This window comes from Alexandromys fortis, unplaced genomic scaffold (genome assembly GCF_014885135.2).
Source record: "Alexandromys fortis isolate MF-2015 unplaced genomic scaffold, M_Fortis_MF-2015_v1.1 scaffold_15, whole genome shotgun sequence".
In the NCBI taxonomy this organism is placed as follows: Eukaryota; Metazoa; Chordata; class Mammalia; order Rodentia; family Cricetidae; genus Alexandromys; species Alexandromys fortis.
Genome location: NW_026067911.1, coordinates 9664173 through 9684562, shown reverse-complemented (window position 1 = coordinate 9684562; position 20390 = coordinate 9664173). Strand labels below are relative to the sequence as shown.

The following is a 20390-nucleotide window of genomic DNA, read 5'->3' as shown; positions in this document are numbered from 1 at the left end:
GAGATTTGCCTAGGGCATCAGGTCCTCTCTGGACTGCTGATTGCCAGGGGGACCACCTGGGGCTTCGCTCCAAGAAGCTCTAACCCCAATCCTTCAGCAGGCAAAAGCCAGCGCAGAGGCATTTTGTCACTACACGGCAGTCACTGCTGTGGACGTGGCAGGGACCAAGAATAACACATAGAACTTTGTGGGATGCTGTAGAATCAGCCTACATCAATCACCCACACGTGGGAAGTTCTCCATCTTTTAATCTTTCTCCTATTGAGCACTTGCTATTTCTAGTTTGTTGTGAATATGTTTATTAAAGTTACTCTATTTCTTTGGAGAATATCCCCTAGAATTCTTTAAATAATTTTTATAGCACAAGATCTAAAGGACTATATTATGTTGTAGATGTCAAAACGTGTATGGATTAAGATCTGCTCTTAGCAGAGGACACTTTCCAAGCTTACGGATGTGGAACTCACCTCATTCATTCATCAATATCTTTAATGTTATTGTGAGACCATAGCTGTCGCGGCCCTACTGCAGCCCAGGTTCCAGTCCTGAGATGAGGAAGGGACAAGGCGTGAAGAAATGAAGTCATGTCCAACCACCAGATGAGTTCCACACAAGTGGCTGGCCGCAAAGAACTTAAGCCATCTTTATTTATACTCCAAAAACAAGCATGTTTCTCCATACTAACAAGCATGTTTTTCTCACCCTACAACGTTAACCTCTGGCAAAAAACAAATATGCCAAATATGCCAAATATTCTCTTTCCCAACTTTTTATATCAAAACATCTTTTAAACCAAAAACAACTCTTATCATTTTGCTTTCTTGGCCAAATATTGAGCCAGGTACATCCTGTCTTTACAAAGCTAAAAGGTGATAAATAGATAGATAGATAGATAGATAGATAGATAGATAGATAGATAAATTTTTTTTAATTTTTTATCGTTTATTTTAACTTTATTATGTGCATTGGTGTGAAGGTGTCAGATCCCCTGGAACTGGATCTCCAGACAGTTGTGAGCTGCCGTGTGGGTGCTGGGAATTGAACCCAGGTCCTTGGGAAGAACAGTCAGTGCTCTTAACCACTGAGCCATCTCTCCAGCCCCCAATAAATAATTTTTTAAAAGCTAAAAGGTAATAAACATAGGCACATATTCTCAAAAGCAAAAATACCATTAAAACTTTAACAAAGCATATTTGCAGAAATGGGGTGAATGGCCTCCAATTCTGTCAGCATTGGCTCAGGACAGCTCCCAGGGTCTGGAGTGACAGCTGAAAAATGCATTTCCTGGGAATGACCACATCTCCCAGGCATGAATGACAAAGTGACACTAAAAAGTGTCATCAATATTATGAGAGAGAAGAGGGCATGCAGGCTGCACCAACCCAGGAGTATTCTGTGTGCCCTAGTCCACGAGCCCTTGTCGAGTGAGACTGTCCCTGAGGGGTTTGCCTCATTTGGAGACCCAATGGACAAGCACTCTTATACTGGTATGAAACTAGGCCTCGCTGTTCCCAACACATAGCTCTCAGGCAGATAGACACACACACACACACACTACTCACAACACCCCAGGACCAAGCCAAGCAGGAAAAGAGAAGGATGCTCCAGAGGTAACATAGGTGAGTTGACTGGAAGGCTATGGTTCACTATACCCAAGGGAAAAACAGAAAGATGCCCAAGCAGACACTGAAGACCTATGGCAGTTACATTATTAATCACCAAGTCCACTGGAAAGCTTGATCCACTTCAAGCCAAACCTGACCGTGGTTTTAACAAATGTCTTATTCTTATAGAACTTCCAAGATTTTGATGTAGAAACTGCTTAGTTATAGAAGAAAAGACATGTGCTTTGACTATGAGCGTGTCTGGGGAATTTGAGCATCAAATGGCTGAAGAATCATTTTGTGGTATAATGATAATCATGCCAGGCTAAAGAGCAACCTGAGTTAATGTTTGCAAGCACTGAACGGTAACTAGCCATTTCAGCCATTAGGAATGGGCTTGCCGAGAATAAGAGCACGGGACTTTGTGAAGTCCTGATTTTTAGGAAACACTTACACTAAAGTGTACCTCCTCTGGGAACTATGAAATGTGTGAGTTTACAAGGAAACGCAAGCTCTTGAGTTCTTACCAACACGCACTAATGAACAAGGCAGAGTTGTGAAACTGGCTCGTACAGAGGGACGTGCAGAAATGCTGACCACGAGCTCCACCTTGACCTTGGCCACCAGTGGTTATGCTGATATATGCCTTTGCTAAAATCTTCAAACTGCTCACGCAATCCCTGCGCAAGCTATTCTATCTAAGGTATATCTTTAAAAAAAATCCAGCCCAAAGAACTCCGAATTGAGCATCCGCAGGTCAGCTCCCTCAAGAACTCCTTCCCTGGGTTTCAGCAAGTGGTGTAGCCTCAGGTTCCTCAACTGATAAATAAGGAGCTGAATACTTGGTGATCTCTAAACTCCAGCTTTTGGGGTCTAATAACTTTTTATTTGAATATCTTTATTTATTCTCTGACAGTTTCATGCATGCGTACAACATATCATGACCCCTGCCTGTCCTCAAATCCCCTTCCCACTCTCCCTGGCCCCCAATCTCATGCCCAAATTTTTAAGTAATCATGATATTGTGGAAATTATGAACCCAACTTAAGACTTCAACCACTTTATTTTAAAAAGTCCCCATTGCACTGGCATATGAATTTATTATCATTGCAGGGAAGAAGTTCGAATGGCATAAATAAGTTCTTCCACCCATCTCCTTTCCTGTAACTATAGGCAGGGCCTACCTTTCCAGGCTACCAAGTATTTTTCCAGGCTTTCTTTGTTCTTGGGAAGGCTGTATTCTGTGGTACCGAATTCACCCAAACTCCTCATGATTGCTTCCCGTCTAAAATTAGCAACAAGGTGCAACCTCCCTCGTGCATGTTCTGAGAACTCAATAGCAGGCATTCAAAGCACTTAGAACCTGCCACACAGGAAGTTCCATTAAGAGCGGTAAACTTTTAGTATTATGTAACAAAACGGCTACTTACATATTTTAGTTCTGAGGAAGAATCCTCAAGCCAACCACACAGCCTGAGTCGGAGAAGCGAGTCAAGCCCACTGTATTGTGCACACACACTCAGGAGTACGGGTCTTCTTCCCTCTTGGAATATCCCATCCCAGGTCTTATGCAGAGGGACTGGAGATCTCACCCAAGGCCTCGTCAAAGGTCTGCTATTAAGATTTCTGAGTTTCATTTAATATGAGCGGTGGGAGGAGGAATGAAGAATAAAGTTCAGGGGAGTCGCAGCCTTGTGTTGTCACTGGCAACCAACAGGAGACGGCAAAGAGTGAAGCCAGAGCAGAGCCGAACGTGCCGCTGCAGTATAGCAGCTAGCTTCCAAGCAGGCACACCTGGACTTTGATATTCAGAACCCTCATAAGAACAAACCAGGTGGGTGCTGAAGAGGGAGGTCTCTGTGGTTAGAACCCCCACAAAAAGCCAGGTGGGGGTGCTGGAGAGAAAGAAGGCTCGGTGGTTAAGAATGCTCGCTGTTCTTCCAGAGGACCTGTTTGGGTTCCCAGGACTCACGTTGGGCACCTCATAACTTCAGTGACCAGAACTCCACCTCAGCGGGGACCCAATGCTTCTGGCCTCTTCAGGCACCTGCTACACTCATTGTGCACATACCCACATGCACACACACACGCACACACATGCACATACCCACATGCACACACATACACATACCCACATGCACACACACACGCACATACATGCACATACCTACATGCACACACACACAATTAAAATATTAAGAATAGTTTATTGAGACAGGTTCTCTCTACATAGTACTGGCTGTCCTGGAACGCACTACATAGACCAGACTGGCCTCAGGAATACATTTTTTCCAAAAGCCAGACGCGGGAGCACATGCTTACAATCCCAACAGTGGGGAAGCAAAGACAGGCATATCCCTGGGGCTCACTGGCCAGCCTGCCTAGCTAATTAGGGAGCTTCAAGTTCAGTGTGAGACCCCATCTCAAATAAATCATGAATAAACAGTGGGCAGTACCTGAGGACGGACACCGGAGGTTGGTGTCTGGTCTCCACAGAGAGGTATATCTGTATACACACGAATGCATACACGTGTGCTCAGATAAAGAAATACCCGGGTTGATGAGTTCCAATGCTTTGCTTCTAGACTTGTGAGGGAGGAGCCAATGCTTGCTCTGTTATTCACTGACATTCAAGCAAAAGACTTTCATTTCTTAGGACAGAATCTCTTAATGAGGGGAAAGCCTAATGCGGAGACTTAGACAGCCGCACCATGGTAAGACAAGACTTTCAACTTTCAACCGAGAAAGAATAAAGTACCACTGTTTCTTCCACTCGAGCCCAATCAAGTTTTCACCTTTACACATAAAGATAAGCACCTGTGTCAAAGGTCCACCAGTCAGTAGTCTGGAATCAGGAAAGCCCAGGGCACCTGAGTGAACTGCCTAGTCCCTGCTCTGAGCAGGGACAGACAGTCCCTCTGCTGATGTGGCCCAGCCGGTGATTCTATTGGTCTTCTCAAAACTCACCCGGCAGAGTGTGGCCAGACAGTGCCCTGCTGGAGAGGCAAAGGGCAAGGAAAGAGAGGTGTCCTGGCCCGTTTCCCCGGCTCTTTTGGCTGAATGCCATATCGACACATTCCCAAGAGCAGCTGAGCTCCGGTGACACTGTGAACTCTGGCCCTGGTGGTATGATTCGAGAGCCCTTTGCCTCCGATTGGTCTCCTCTAAAACGGCCCGGCAGCTTCTGCTCAGACGCACTTGCTTGGTTTAACAACCATTGTCTTAGAGGCAAGTGTCCTTGGGATAGTGTGTTAAGACAGTAAGCCATCAGTCATCCTCTCTCTGCTGTGACTCTTCCGTTCTTTCTTCCCACCAGCTGCCTGCAGCCATTAAATCCAGAAGGTGAACGTCTGAGTCGTGTCTATTGCTGTTTCTTGGGCTGTTCAATATTAAAAGGGAATTGGTGTGTGTGTGTGTGTGTGTGTGTGTGTGTGTGTGTGTGTGTGTGTGTGTGTGTGTGAAAGGCTAGTGAAATCCACCAGCTCCCCAACACCCGGTGACAATCCAGTGTCTTACAGCTTCACATGGAAGACACAGCTTCACTGTGGTGCTAAAATCGTAGTTCCTCCTCCATCACCACCACCACCACCACCACCCCAAAAAGAAAAAGCATATTGATGCTGCCATGCCTGGGGTCTGAGATCGGGAACTGAAACCGGTTACGGGCAGCAAGTTGTAACGTGTAGTACTGAGGCTAGCATGAAGGACGGCACACGCGAGAGAGAAGGCAGTCTCCCGCGGGCCTGTATCCAAGCCTTAGCCTGCACACCCGCACACGGGATAAAGAAGAGCAATTGCACCAAGCCAGAGAATTTGCAGGAAAGTTTTACTGTACTTATATTCCCTTCATTGTTATTTTAATATGCATGTAATGATGTAGCATTGCCTGATGTATTACCTGCTATTCGCTCATTACTGTTTTGGTTTTTTTTTTAATTTCTTAGCAACAATTGGGCCAGTTCACTAGTGCTTTTACTCATGAAGATGTTATCTTTTGCCGACATAATCATTTTTCAGAAACTTCGTTTTATTGATAGAAGTAATGAATTAAAATTCCAAGAAAATTAATTTTTATTACCCACTGTTTTGACACAGCACCTTGCATGTTCTAGGCAAGCTCTCTACCAACTAAGTCACCCCCTCAGCCCAAGCCCTCCTTTTTAAAAAATTTATTAGATTTTTAAAAAACACCAATCCAAGTTCCCATCCCCTCCCCTCCTCCCATTCCCTCCACACACCCTCCCACCCCACCCCCAGCCAATCCTAAGAGAGGGTAAGGCACATTGCTTTGGAGAAGGTACAAGACCCTCCCTACTATATCTAGGCTGAGCAAGGTATACATCCAAAGAGAACAGGTTCCCAAAAAGCCAGAACATGCAGGAGGGATAAATCCTGGTGTCACTGCCAGTGGCCCCTCAGTCTGCCTCAGCCATGCAACTGTCAACCACATTCAGAGGGACTAGTTTGGTCCTATGCTTGTTCCTTACCAGTCCAGCATGAGTTGGTGAGCTCCCATTAGCTCAGGTAGACTATTTCAGTGGATGTACCCTTCATGGTCTTGACCTCTTTGCTCATATTCTCACTCCTCCCACTCTTCAACTGGACTTTGGGAGCTCAGTCCAGTCTAAGCCCTCCTTTTTTAAATATTTACCTCAAGGATTTTGTTACAGTAACAGAAAATAGCTAATACAGTATGCGACCAAATAGGTACACAAATATTTAACTAAAAATACTAAGTTGAAAGAGAAGACCTTAGAATTTCAAGAACTACACAGTAGTGATTTATATAAACGTAAATTAACATTCGTGCCTCAATAAAACCTCTAGCTCTGGAAAAAATACATTAGGCATGAAAAAAAATGTTTATTAAAATAGCACCAGGCATTTTGGATATTGCAAAATATGCCACATAAGTATCTGAAATGAAAGGAGAAAAAGATAAAGTTGAGGATCTCAGAAACCAAGAGGAACAGCAAGACCGGCTGCCTGGGCTCTTCCTACTGGTGACTTCAGACTCTGCTACTGTCTCACACCCGAGCCGAGGTCAGGGCTTTTGAAAATGGGCACCTTCTCCCCAAGACAGCAGGGCACCGGGGCAGAGATACAGCTGGAACGGCCCTCTCGAGGCCTCATGGGTCTTTTACATTTTTGATAAGTGAGACAAGTAAGAACCTGGCTGGCTTAGGAGACTTATCACCGAGAGGCCACGAGGCTCCTGCTAGGGGAGTGGATATGATATCAGAGGGAGAGGCTGGAGTCCAGCCCCGAGACCGTGAGGACAATGGTGGTTAAGCAACAGAAACCGCAGAGACGAGGAAAGACAGAGATCCCCCAAAAGTCACCAGGATAGAGCCTTGCTCTGTCACTGTGTGCAGACAGACAGGTGCATTGCCTGCAGATCATCCCAGCTGTCCCAGCCAGGCATGGCAGAGATAATGCTATCTCCTGCTGTATTTTACTGTGTGGCCACAGCTGGCCACCTCTGGAGTTTTAAAACAGACAACAACAAAAGGGTCTCAAGTTTCCCAGATCGTTCTCAAACTTGCTAAGTAGCAGAGAATGACCTTGAACTTCTTGAACTTCTGATGCGAGCCCCTCCAAAGTAGCAGAGAATGACCTTGAACTTCTGATGCGAGCCCCTCCACTCCACCTCCCGAGGGTCAGGTCTATAGGTACCATGCAATCCATACCTGGTTATCCACCCCAGGTCTCATGCCTACCATGCAAGCACTCCGCCCCCCCCCCAGAGACTTTTTTAAAGGAGACATCACCACCGAATAAGGGGGGGGCAGGTGCTTTCCGACAGGGTCAGGTGGGAAAACCGAACTTTCATATTCCTCCAAAAGCGTAAAAATGGAAGCTTTGGAATCTGGGCTAATGATCATAGATGTTTCCATTTCTACACACACACCCCCGCTCACTTTTTTTTTTTCACTAAACTTCCCAGAGGATGGCAGGGCCCCTCTCATAATAACTTTTTTTTGGGGGGGGGGTTTGAGACAGGGTTTCTCTGTGGCTTTGGAGCCTGTCCTGGAACTAGCTCTGTAGACCAGGTTGGTCTCGAACTCATGGAGATCCGCCTGCCTCTGCCTCCCAAGTGCTGGGATTAAAGGCGTGCACCACCATCGCCAGGCTCTCTCATGATAACTTTGCAGATTAAATTTTCCACTTGAAAAGTTTTTACAACACTTGCTTGGTGTGGTGCATATCTGTAATCACAGCAGGGGGCAATGATAGGAGGTTTGCTGTGAGCACAAGGAAAGACGGGTTTAGGTTAAACAGACACGTCTGTATTTTAGTCTGAAGGTTGATATTCTTATGTTGAAGTTAATTACTGAATTAACCTTTACATCTAATAAAAAAAGAAAAGACTGTATGCCTTATTTCTAAAATCTGCCATCTGAGTCAGAGTTCTCTAAACCCTCTTCCAGAATTGCTTAAATTTATTATTAGTGGGGGATGGGGTGGCTATATGCTCATGAGAAGATCAGAGGGCAACTTTGGGGTGTATGTTCCCGGTTCCACAGCTCGATCTTCACATCCAAGACTCCTTGCCATGTACAAGGAGTGTGGGATCATCTCCTGCAGGGTGCTGTGGCCAGCTTCTCCACTCAGCCTCAACTCTCTGGATACATTGTGTAGCCCAGGCTGGCCTCAAACCCTCCATCCTCCTGCTTCACTCTCCCGGGTGCTGTGGTGTACCCCCATGCTAAGTGCTCATAGCTCTTTGTCAGCTAGCTCTCAGCAAGGACGGGCTAGGTTTTGAAAACAAGATCCAAAGCGTATTTGTCTTCAAACCCCACACCCAGCAGAGTGTACGGCAAGGAGTAAGAACTTATCACATAATGAAATGGGGGCTGGAGAGATGACCTAATGGTTAAGAGTATTTATAAGAGTATGGCTGCCCCTTACAAAGGACCTAAGTTCCCTTCCTAGAACCCATGTTGAGTACTTCAGGACTTCCTGTAACTCTAACTCCAGGGATTCCTACGCCCCCTTCTGGCGTCCACGAGCATCTGCGCATGCATGAATATAGTCATATATAGACACACACAAACACACGATTTAAAATGAAATAAAACCTTTAAAAAATGTTACGCTCGGTGGTGGTGGTGCATGCCTTTAATCCCAGCACTTGGGAGGCAGAGGCAGGTGGATCTCTGTGAGTTCAAGGCCAGCCTGGTCTACAAGAGCTAGTTCCAGGACAGGCTCCAAACCTATAGAGAAACCCTGTCTCGAAAAACCAAAAAAAAAAAAAATTGCAATAAGAGATTCCTAGGGAAGATACCAGAATTAAAACATTTATGAGTCTCAAGCCCAAACTAATATTTATCCCAATTTATATAACTATCATTATTATTATTATAATTATCCTACTTTACAACACAATATTGATAGCAGATAGATGAGTCCATTCCATGTGCAAGCTTTACTTTCTGCTCAATAGCTCTGCGTTAAATTAGAGAAACTGCAGTTTATGTGGTCACTGAGCAGAATGTAAAACATCTGACTGCATTGTTAGATGAGCCGAAGAATCTTTTATGCTCAAAATTTCTGTTGGGTGAAGTTGGATCCTAAACAAATCTGATTGCTCTCCCCTAAACCATAGCAGAGGTGGGGGAAGAAGCTCCAGAGAACTGTTTTGTCAAGTGAAAATGGCCACAAAATATTTACAATTCTCGTTTGATTAGCTTACTGTAGGAAGACCATACAAATAAATGGTTGGGAAATAAAGCTGTTGTTACAGGCGAAGGAAACGGCACGTTATGTAGAATTACTGTGTAGTTTCCGAACTAGTTAACAAAGTAAGAAAGCATCCAAGACGAGGCTGAAACCCACACCTTCCCCTAGTGATAAAAGAAAGAGAGGGGAAACTGAAGCTGACCCTGGGCCAAGCAAGGTTCCCCGGGAGACTATCCGCACTTCCTCCTCCTGACGCCTGTAGCCGACCTGAGCAAAGAGGCTTCCATGGTTGCCAAGTCTGTGTGTCTCTGCATCTCTCTGGCTGTCAATGGGCACATGAGCACAGCCATCACGGGGGTGTTAGAGAGAAGATGAGGAAAGAGAGGAGTAAACACCGTTCACACGTTTTACATGAGATCTTTCCTGTACAAAGCTGAGCAACCACGAACAATCACTCTCCCCTTCTTTCCCTGGACCCAGAACATAGAAGAAGAGCCCAGGTGAGGGACTGAGGAGACGGCTCAGCAGTTAAGAGCACTGTCAAGCGTCTTCTAGAGGTCCTGAGTCCAGTTTCCAGCAACACATGGTGACTCACAATGTCTATAACGGAATCCAATGCCACCTTCTGACGTGCAGACGTGCATGTGGACAAAACCTATACAAAAGCCTAGTGAAAGGCAGCCACGATGTTGACGCCAGAGCTGCCCATCCCATAATTTATCAGTGGAGTATTTGACAGGATCCAGAAATGCCAAACTACTAAAATTCTTCTGGTGGAGCTACTGAGAGGTAAATTTGTTGCACGCCACCCTAATCTGGGGAGATAAAGAGCGCCGAGTTCTAGCTTCCCTGGTATAATGCTAAACCTTGCTTAGCGTCCAGATTTGCTGCGTAGGGATGGGGATGCAGCTCAGTGAGAGCAGCACGAAGCACCGTGTAACCTTGTGTGAGGACACCTGTAATCCTAACACTCAGGAGGTGGTGGCATGAGGATCAGAAAGTCTAGGCTATCTTTGGCCACATAGCTAATTAAGAATAGCCCAGGCTACAGGGAATCCCATCTCAAAACGTAAAACGTCACTCACCAGATGGCCACTTTTCTATGAGCAGCTCCACAGCCTAACTAAAACAAGCCAAGGTATTCAGTGCAACTACAGATGACTCACCCCCTGGGCCACAAACCACGCATACAAGCAAGGGCTCTGGAACAGCTGTGTCCCACTGAGTGGCATGAGTGGCAAGTTAGGCTAGAAGAGGGAGCGCAGAGACGTCATGTAGTCCGGGCTAAACAAACAGGGTGAGACCAGTCTCCAGTGGGGTGACTGGTGCTGGGGTGCTCGGAGGAGGCGAAAGGAAGGAGAGTTGAGCTTCAGACATTGGGCAAAATTCAGAACTTGAGTATGGTAGTCTGTAGCTATATTTGAGCTACAGACATGACTTGGCAGGTAGGAGTACTCCCTGCCCTCCCAAGGTATCCAAGTTTAGTTCCCACCCTTCTGGCTTCTGTGGGCACCTGCATTCATGTGAAACAGACCAGTGCAGACACCCAAATGCACACATAAATAAAAGTTAACATAAAAAACTATTATTAGCTGGGCGGTGGTGGCGCACACCTTTAATCCCAGCACTCGGGAGGCAGAGGCAGGCGGATCTCTATGAGTTTGAGACCAGCCTGGTCTTCAAAAGCTAGTGCCAGGACAGGCTCCAAAGCTACAGAGAAACCCTGTCTCGAAAAACTAAAAAATAAAAAAATTAAAAAAAAACTATTATTAATCTTTTCTATCTTTTTACATTTTGTTTTTTAAAATATTTTTATTAATGATTTGAGACTTTCACACTCTGTGTTTTGATCAAATTCACCTCTCTTGCTCGAGACTTTCACACTCTGTGTTTTGATCAAATTCACCTCTCTTGCTCCCCCTAACTCCTCTTAACCCTAGCCTGAAACTGGCCTTGCATTCCTGCAATCCTGCCTCTGCCTCCAGAGCACTGGGATCCCAGGTATACACTGCTATGTCTGTCTAAAGCAGCCACTTTCAGAGAGGAGCTATCTTAGGGTTCACAAAGGGATGACGGGGAAACACGCCACTCTTTCTCAAGAAGGTGGATTTCTTTGTCCACCCCTTTTCTCTGACAGTTTGTAGGGTGATCCCCTCCTCCATCTTCTCTGAAAGACAGACTCAAGCACTCCTGTAACATATACCAAACACACTGAGCTTAGACAGGAGTTCGGCTTAGCTTCAGCTACTTAGTGTAGTTCAGGTCATTCCAGGAGATGTGAGATCTGTCTCCAAACATGCCAACAAATGCCAGTATGAAAAGGGTGGACTAGAGAAGAGGAGAGTCATAAGTAGACTTCATATCAAATCTGATAATGGAGATGCTAAACCATTCTATCCCAGCAAGATACCTTAAACGGCTTAGGATCAGATAAACACAGCTGGTATTCCCCTCTGCTCTGGCCATAGAGCCATGATGTATGCCAGTGTGGAGGCTCCACACACAACTAAAAACCAGATACCATATGATCTAGCAATTCTACTTCTAGGCATCTAACCAAAACAGGTGAACTCAATATGTTGAAGAATTATCTACATTGCTGGATATCCACGACAGCAAAGAAACGGGCCCAACCTAAGTTCTATGAAGGATGAATGGATAACAAACTGTGGCAAATACACAAAATACTAGTGGTCATAAAAAGCAGGATTCTAGCCCAGCAGTGGTGGTGCACACTTTTAATCCCAGCACTCGGGAGGCAGAGGCAGGCGGATCTCTATGAGTTTGAGACCAGCCTGGTCTTCAAAAGCTAGTGCCAGGACAGGCTCCAAAGCTACAGAGAAACCCTGTCTCGAAAAACTAAAAAATAAAAAAATTAAAAAAAAACTATTATTAATCTTTTCTATCTTTTTACATTTTGTTTTTTAAAATATTTTTATTAATGATTTGAGACTTTCACACTCTGTGTTTTGATCAAATTCACCTCTCTTGCTCGAGACTTTCACACTCTGTGTTTTGATCAAATTCACCTCTCTTGCTCCCCCTAACTCCTCTTAACCCTAGCCTGAAACTGGCCTTGCATTCCTGCAATCCTGCCTCTGCCTCCAGAGCACTGGGATCCCAGGTATACACTGCTATGTCTGTCTAAAGCAGCCACTTTCAGAGAGGAGCTATCTTAGGGTTCACAAAGGGATGACGGGGAAACACGCCACTCTTTCTCAAGAAGGTGGATTTCTTTGTCCACCCCTTTTCTCTGACAGTTTGTAGGGTGATCCCCTCCTCCATCTTCTCTGAAAGACAGACTCAAGCACTCCTGTAACATATACCAAACACACTGAGCTTAGACAGGAGTTCGGCTTAGCTTCAGCTACTTAGTGTAGTTCAGGTCATTCCAGGAGATGTGAGATCTGTCTCCAAACATGCCAACAAATGCCAGTATGAAAAGGGTGGACTAGAGAAGAGGAGAGTCATAAGTAGACTTCATATCAAATCTGATAATGGAGATGCTAAACCATTCTATCCCAGCAAGATACCTTAAACGGCTTAGGATCAGATAAACACAGCTGGTATTCCCCTCTGCTCTGGCCATAGAGCCATGATGTATGCCAGTGTGGAGGCTCCACACACAACTAAAAACCAGATACCATATGATCTAGCAATTCTACTTCTAGGCATCTAACCAAAACAGGTGAACTCAATATGTTGAAGAATTATCTACATTGCTGGATATCCACGACAGCAAAGAAACGGGCCCAACCTAAGTTCTATGAAGGATGAATGGATAACAAACTGTGGCAAATACACAAAATACTAGTGGTCATAAAAAGCAGGATTCTAGCCCAGCAGTGGTGGTGCACACTTTTAATCCCAGCACTCGGGAAGCAGAAGCAGGTGGATCTCTGTGAGTTCGAGGCCAGTCTGGTCTACAAGAGCAAGTGGCAGGACAGGCTCAAAAGCTACAGAGAAACCCTGTCTCAAAAAACAAACATACAAAAGCAGGATTCTACCATTTGGGACAAAACGAATGAAGTTGGAGGACTTAGACAAAATGAGCCAAACACAGAGAAAAAAAAAACCCTACACAGTCTCACTTAGGCATGGAGCCTAAAGAAAATGACTTACAGAATCCATGAACAGAAGAGTGGATGCCAGAGGTTGCGGTGGGGAGATGTCAGTCATGGCTATATTTTCTGCTGGACAGGAAGAAAGGGGTTTTGAAATTTATTACATGTGATTATTGTACCAATCAAGACATGTACTGAACAATAAACGTTATCATTAATAGTCATAGTTAATTATAACTGTGTTTCAAAATTGCTAAAAGAATGGATTAAGTGTTCTCACTATAAAAATATATATGAAGTTGTAGATAAGGCACTTAGTTTGATATAATCATTTTATAATGTATAAATATCTCCATCACATTGCACCCCACATATACACACCACTATCATTTGTCTACTGAAAACAGAGATTTAAAAGTATCCTCTGAAATACAGGCTAGATTCAACCTGCAGGCCCATCCCCAACCTACGCTTCCTCCATGTTAGTCCCTTGGTCCTGAGCCCTGGCTGAGGCAAAATGGACCCCAATTTAGTTTCCACTAAGAATTTCTCATCTCAGTAATGAACTTGGCAGTTCATCCCTGAGACTCTGTAAAGGATACCAGTCATTATGGCCAACAAATTGTATCCTTCTTTCATTGGCCTGACAGCAAATGAAAAGAGTTTGTTTTGCCAAAGGGGATATACCAAGGTAATTTGTGAAGACTCGACCTCATTAAAAACATTCTTGAAATATGCCCAAAAAGGAGGCTACATCTAAATTAACTCCTACAGGCTTCTCCTGAACTGTCAAAAAGAGGCCTCAGAGCAGTGTTCTTGCCACTCTGGCTTATGGGAGAGGGCCCTGAGGCTTCTAACAACCTCTCCAGGATAACACACTGCCCATAATCAAAGACAGCGCCAAACTCATTCTCCAATCCACAGCCTCCCCATTAGCAACCTATCATCACCATCCACGGGTCTTGTACCAAGGGCATATCCTCTTTCTAAATCGTCTTGAAAAAGTTACAGACCCCAAGACTACGGATGATTCGAGAAGCCCACCATAAAATAAAACGAGCCTGTTGACGGCCCCTCAAGCAGGAGAGAGAGGGAACACAAACACGAAGGGGCACCTCTATAGATGGCAAACGGCTCAGAGACCGGGTAGTCTTTGATTTAATCTAGAGGGATATAATTAACAACTCCCAAGGAGAAGAGATGGAGTCTCCCAGGATACCGGATGTTAGGTTCAAAGAGACAGAGACAGAAGTTAGAGAAGCCTCCAAAGCAGCCTGCAAGGGGGTCCAGGCCAGCTGCCCCCCAATCCTTAACGAAGAGGCGCCCAAAGCATCAAGTTCAGGAAAAGACAGACAAATTTGTCTCATAAAAATTCATCAGTTCCTGCCCACTACCCCTCTCTCTCTCTCTCTCTCTCTCTCTCTCTCTCTCTCTCTCTCTCTCCCTCTGTGTGTGTGTGTGTGTGTGTGTTTGTGTGTAGTGTGCTGGAGGCTGCCCCTGCACTGCTCCATGACGCTTGCACTGTCTTGAGACAGGATCTCTTACTGAACTTGTAGTTTTTCTTTTCTTTTCTTTTCTTTTCTTTTCTTTTCTTTTCTTTCCACTTAGGCTGGCTAGCAAACCTGAGGTCCTCCTGTCTTCACCCTTCCACCTCCAGCACTAAGGTTATCGGTGTACCCCAGCTTTTACAAAGATTCTGGAAATCCAAACTCAGGTCCTCAAGCTTGCCAAGCAAGTGCTCTTATCCACTGAGCCATCTGTGTGCTCTCTAACACGAAAATAAACATTTCTACATGGTAAAGCTTAAAGCGAAAAGTCCAGTAATCATAGAAAAGGAGAAAATAAAGGGCTCAAATTACTTACTACTACTACCATAAAAGGGCCAAGAACCAACAGCTCAAAAGAAAGACTTGACAGAAGAGACAGACAAATCATGAAATATGAAATGCAGACACTCCCAAAATTATACCTCGCCCTCATCGGCCGTCAGAAAAGGCACTAATCAAATATGTATGGTTTTTACTGGTCACCTGCTTGAGGAGGAAGAAGAAAAAAACCACCTAGACTATCAAAATCATGGATGATTGGAGAGGGTAGAGGGAAAACCCTGTGCACCATACTTCTTGTGAGTATTGTAAGAACGATGCTGTAATCTCTGCTCTAGCACTCTGAGGAGGGCTGTAGGAGACCTGCAAGAAAGGGACTCTCCTTCAGTCAAGGGTGCACGAGCAGCTTCAAGGCCCTGCTAGCACCGCAAACAAGCTCGTAAGGATAATATAGAACGCTCAGACTGATTTAGCCATGTCTAATAAAAATAAGCGTGCCCTGGGCCCGGGCTGCTGGGATGGTGTCTTAGTTTCATTTCTATAGCTGTGATAAAAAAAAAAAAATGCCCTGCAAAAAGCAACACAGAAGAGGGAAAGGTTTGTTTGGCTTACAGTTCCAAATTACAGTCCATCATCTCGAGGAAGACAAGGCAGTAACTCAAGTCACCTCACAGCCACAGTCGCGAGCTGAAAGAAAGAAACGCAGCCTTGCTTGTACACCCGCTGTACCCAGCTCTGTTTCTCCAGTTCTACGCAGTCCAGGACCTGGAGAACATCCCTGCCCACAATGGGCTGGTTCTTCCTCTATCAATTAACAATCAAGACATTGCCCTCAGATGTGCCCACAGGCCAAGCTTTTCTGGAACATTCCTCATTAAGACTCTCTTCCATGTGAGTCCATGTTGTGTCAAGAAGTCAGTGAAAGCTAACTAGCACCAGTGGCTTTGTTGCTGGAGCCTGAGATCCTGAATTAGATCTCTGAAACCCACAACTCCTGAGAGATTTCCCTGGCCTGCACACAGTAAACGCATACACTTTTAAATGTCTGTTGTGGGGGTCAGTGAGATGGCTCAGCCTATAAAGATGCTAACTGCCCATCCTGACAAAGTACTGTGGAAGAAGGGAAGCGACTTTCCTCCAGTTGTTCTCTGACCTCCACATGCAGGTTGGGGCATGTGTATGCCCCCCCCCCACACACACACACTCAAGCACAGACACACACACTCACACACAGACACACATAATAAACGCTTTATTTTAAATGCCCACTGACCTCGTTTCATGTTGGAAAACTGCTTATCAATGTAATTTATGTAGTGGCAAAAAGCAAACTCAACATTCATAAATCGGGGAAATGGCTGAATAAATTCCACCACCACCTAAACACTGAGCACTTTTTTTTACGTCGAAGTATTATTTGGAAGACGACAAAAGGCAAAGGCAGCGCTTCAGTCTCAGGAACCAGAGGCCAGCTTCAAATTGCTGCTCTCACCATCATTAGGCATAGACAAATTTGTCACATCTTGTCTACCTACTGGGGACTGCATATGAATGTCACACATTAGATGAGATAAAACACAGGACCTGGCTTCCGGCAGCTGTTGAAACCATCTCTACCATGCTCTGCTGGGGTGTCAGGCACAACTCAAATTGAATAGCAAGGCTCTCTTTTGGTAAAATATATGCACCTATATTTATAATTTTTTTTTGTTAACAGACTTAATTCACTTTTATTTTCCTTGTATAAAAACCCTTATGTGGTGGCCACAGCTGGAGCCTGGGTCCTCTGAACAGAGACTCTGGTGTGGTTTTTCACAAGATGGTCAGTGAATTCCTGATAAGGAGACTTGGTAAACACAGTCTCTTTCCAGAGGTCGGGGGTCAGGTAGCTGTAGGTCTTAGAGATGGCATCAAAGGTGGCCTTGGCAAAGTTGCCCAGGGTGGCAGTGCAGCCCTGGCTGATGTGTAGCAGTCATCGATGCCAGCCATCATCAGTAGCTTCTTGGGGACAGGAGCAGAGACTATGCCAGTGCCTCTGGGGGCAGGGATGAGACGCACCAGCACAGAACCACAGCGACCTGTCACTTTGCAAGGAACAATGTGGGGCTTGTCAATCTTGTTCCCCCAGTAGCCTCTTCGCACAGGGACAATGGAAAGCTTGGCCAAGATAATGGCCCCACGGATGGCAGTGGCTACCTCCTTGGAGCACTTGACACCGAGACCTACGTGACCATTGTAGTCCCCAATAGCAACGAAAGCCTTGAACCTGGTCCGCTGGCCTGCCCTAGTCTGCTTCTGCACGGGCATGATCTTCAGAACCTCATCCTTTAGGGAAGCTCCCAGGAAAAAGTCAATAATCTCAGATTCCTTAATGGGCAGGGAGAACAGGTAGATCTCCTCTAGGGACTTGATCTTCATGTCCTTAACCAGGCGGCCCAGCTTGGTGACAGGAATCCACTCCTTGTCTTCAGCTTTACCTCCGCGAGCCCCGCGGCCTCGCCCTCGGCCACGGCCCCTCAGACCACTGCCGAATCCTCAGCGGAAGCTGCCACGGCCTCCTAATCCTGGGCCCCCGGGTCCTCCGGACCCTCCCGCTGCACCGGCGTCATCCGCCATTTGGTGTTTTCTAGAAGAAGAAGAAGTATTTATAATTTTTTAACAGCATAGCATGTGTATCTGTTCAATAAGAAATAGAAACCTTTGCTGGGCAGTGGTGGCACACACCTTTAATCCCAGCACTCAGAAGGCAGAGGCAGGCGGATCTCTATGAGTTGGAGGCCAATCTGGTCTACAGAGCTAGTTCCAGGACAACTAGGTTTGTTACATGATGTGGGAGTGTCATATATCAACCTGTTGATTTCATTGGTTAAGCAATAAAGAAACTCCTTGGCCCTGATAGGTTAAAACATAGGTGGGAGGAGTAAACAGAATAGGATGCTGGGAGGAAGAGGAAGTGAGCTCAGACTCGACAGCTCTGCTCTGGAGCAGAGACGCCATGCTCAGCTCTCCCAGGTAGATGCAATAGCTCTGCGCTCAGAGACACAGCGATGAAACTCCGACTCAGGATGGACGTAGGCTAGAATCTTCCCGGTAAGCGCACCTTGGGGTGCTTACACACATTATTAGAAATGGGCTAGTCCAGGTGCAAGAGTTAGCCGAGAAGAGGCTAGATATAATGGGCAAGCAGTGTTTAAAAGAATACAATTTGTGTGTTGTTATTTCCGGCAAGAGCTAGCAGGAGGCCGGGGTGCTGGGAACGAAGCCCCGCCGCACTTATTACTACAGTTACACAGAGAAACCCAGTCGGGGGTGGGGGGGCAGGGAGGAGAGAGAGAAAGCTTTAAGGGAAGGTAATTTCTAATTTTAGCTATGTGTATGTGCCTGCAAGAGTTTATTGCACTAGGCACATACAGGTGCCACAGAGTTCAAAGGGCATCATCGCATCCTCTGGAACTATAGTTCCAAGCAGTTGCGAGGAGCTGATGCTGGTCAAACCTGGGTCCTCTGCAAGAGCAGTGCGTGCTCTTAGCCACTGAGCCATATTTCCTGCCCAAGTTTTAACTTTTTCTTTCTACATTTCTGTATTGCCTGGCTTGTTGCAAAAAAATGCATTCAATATTTTGTCATTTCAAAAGATAATCCAAGCCAGGGTACAGTGATACATGCTGTAAACCACCTTCTCAAAAGGCTGAGGCAAAAAGAAGATTGCCTGAGCCCAGAAGTTTGATATCTGCCAGGACAGGTGAATGGGGGAGGGAAGGAGGGAGGTGAGGGGGAGACAGAGGAGAGAGGAAGGGATGGGGGAAGAGAGAAGGGAGAGGGAGGGACAGAGGAGTGGGAAGAAATAGAAGAGAGAGGAAGGGAAAGGGGAGGAAGAAAGAACCAGAGAGGGAGGAAGAGAAAGAGAGAGAGAACTAATAACCTTTTGAAAGGAAACAGGGTGGGTACAGCCTATGGCAGCTGGTGCAGAAGCATCAAGTGTTTCTGAAGAGCAGCAGGCACGAAGGCTGGGCACAGATAAAGACAGGGTCCTGTGTTCTCACAGGAATACAGGCATTACGCAGATGTTTACTGGAAGTTCACAGATGAAAGGAATGAAAGGAGTGTTAGCTGCGATCTGGGGAGCTGAAGGATGAACTCTGCCTCCTCACCCCGAGAAAGGCTCCCGGTAGCTGTTTCTCCTTGCACTTTATGGGACCAAAGTCCAAACCGAGGTCCACGAGCACTATCTGTCACCCTGTCACTACACAACCCCAGCCTCAGTTTCTTCACTCTGGCCCCATCGAATTTGTAGTAATCCAGCAGCTGTGTCCTCCTGTTCTAGCCCGTCACTCCAGCTCCATCTGCCCACAGCTCTTCCCTGCCCCAACCTGCCTTCAGTCCTAGCTTGCTTGCCCTCCATCACCTAAAACATCCCCTTCCTGGAAGGTTTCCCTGAAGCCCCTGAGCCTGAATCCAGTCCCTCTCACTCCTAGTGCCAAATCGAACCACGGGGGTGGGGGGGGGGGTTGGGGGACCTAGGAAAGTATTTTACTCTGAATCTACTCCGCAACTGCATTCCTGGCGGGGGAGAGCGGGGGTGTTGTCTGCATTGAGCTCTGCCATACTATTCCTGAAACTGATCTATTGCCCACTGTCTACCTTCCCATCAGCTATGGGTATGAAATGTCCTGTACAGCCTGGTGTGTTCACCTCAGCTGGTGGGGGCGGATGGTGGAAGCTTGAGGAGTCTGAACAGAGTATCTTGTTCCTCTGTGTCTGGGCTTCACGGCCGCCCTGAGGTGAGCATGTCTGCACCGTCATGCCCGAAGGCCCGACAACCAGCAAGCCAGCAGAGCACTGTATAAAATCTCCGACACCATGTGTGGTGATTTGAATGTAATTGGCCCCCCATAAACTCTTAGGAAGCGACGCAATTAGGAGGCGTGGCTTTGTTGGCGTAGGTACGGCCTTGTTAGAGGAAGTGTGTCATTGTGAGGGTGGGCTTTGAGGTATCCTATGCTCAGTATGTTGCCTGGTCAACTTCCTATTTCCTGCAAGACATAAGACTCTCAGCTACTTCTCCAGCCTGCATACCGCCATGTTATCTGCCATGATGATAATGACCTGAACCTCTGAACTCCACACCACCACCTCCATTGAATGTTTTCATCATAAGAGTTGCTATACTCCTCACTGCAGTAGAAACCCTAACTAAGACACCATGAATCAAA

General features: G+C 46.0%; 1 long non-coding RNA gene and 1 pseudogene across 1 annotated transcript in view; both read right to left on the bottom strand.

Moving 5' to 3' along the window:
* Positions 1 to 6152, bottom strand: part of LOC126499323 (uncharacterized) — a 48074-nt gene extending 41922 nt beyond the window's left edge. The window contains exon 1 of the long non-coding RNA XR_007591056.1: positions 6092 to 6152. This is a non-coding gene — a long non-coding RNA (uncharacterized lncRNA). The remainder of the gene's footprint in view (positions 1 to 6091) is intronic.
* Positions 6153 to 16885: 10733 nt separating this feature from the next.
* On the bottom strand, positions 16886 to 17793 carry LOC126499259 (40S ribosomal protein S2-like; annotated as a pseudogene).
* Positions 17794 to 20390: the final 2597 nt, after the last annotated feature.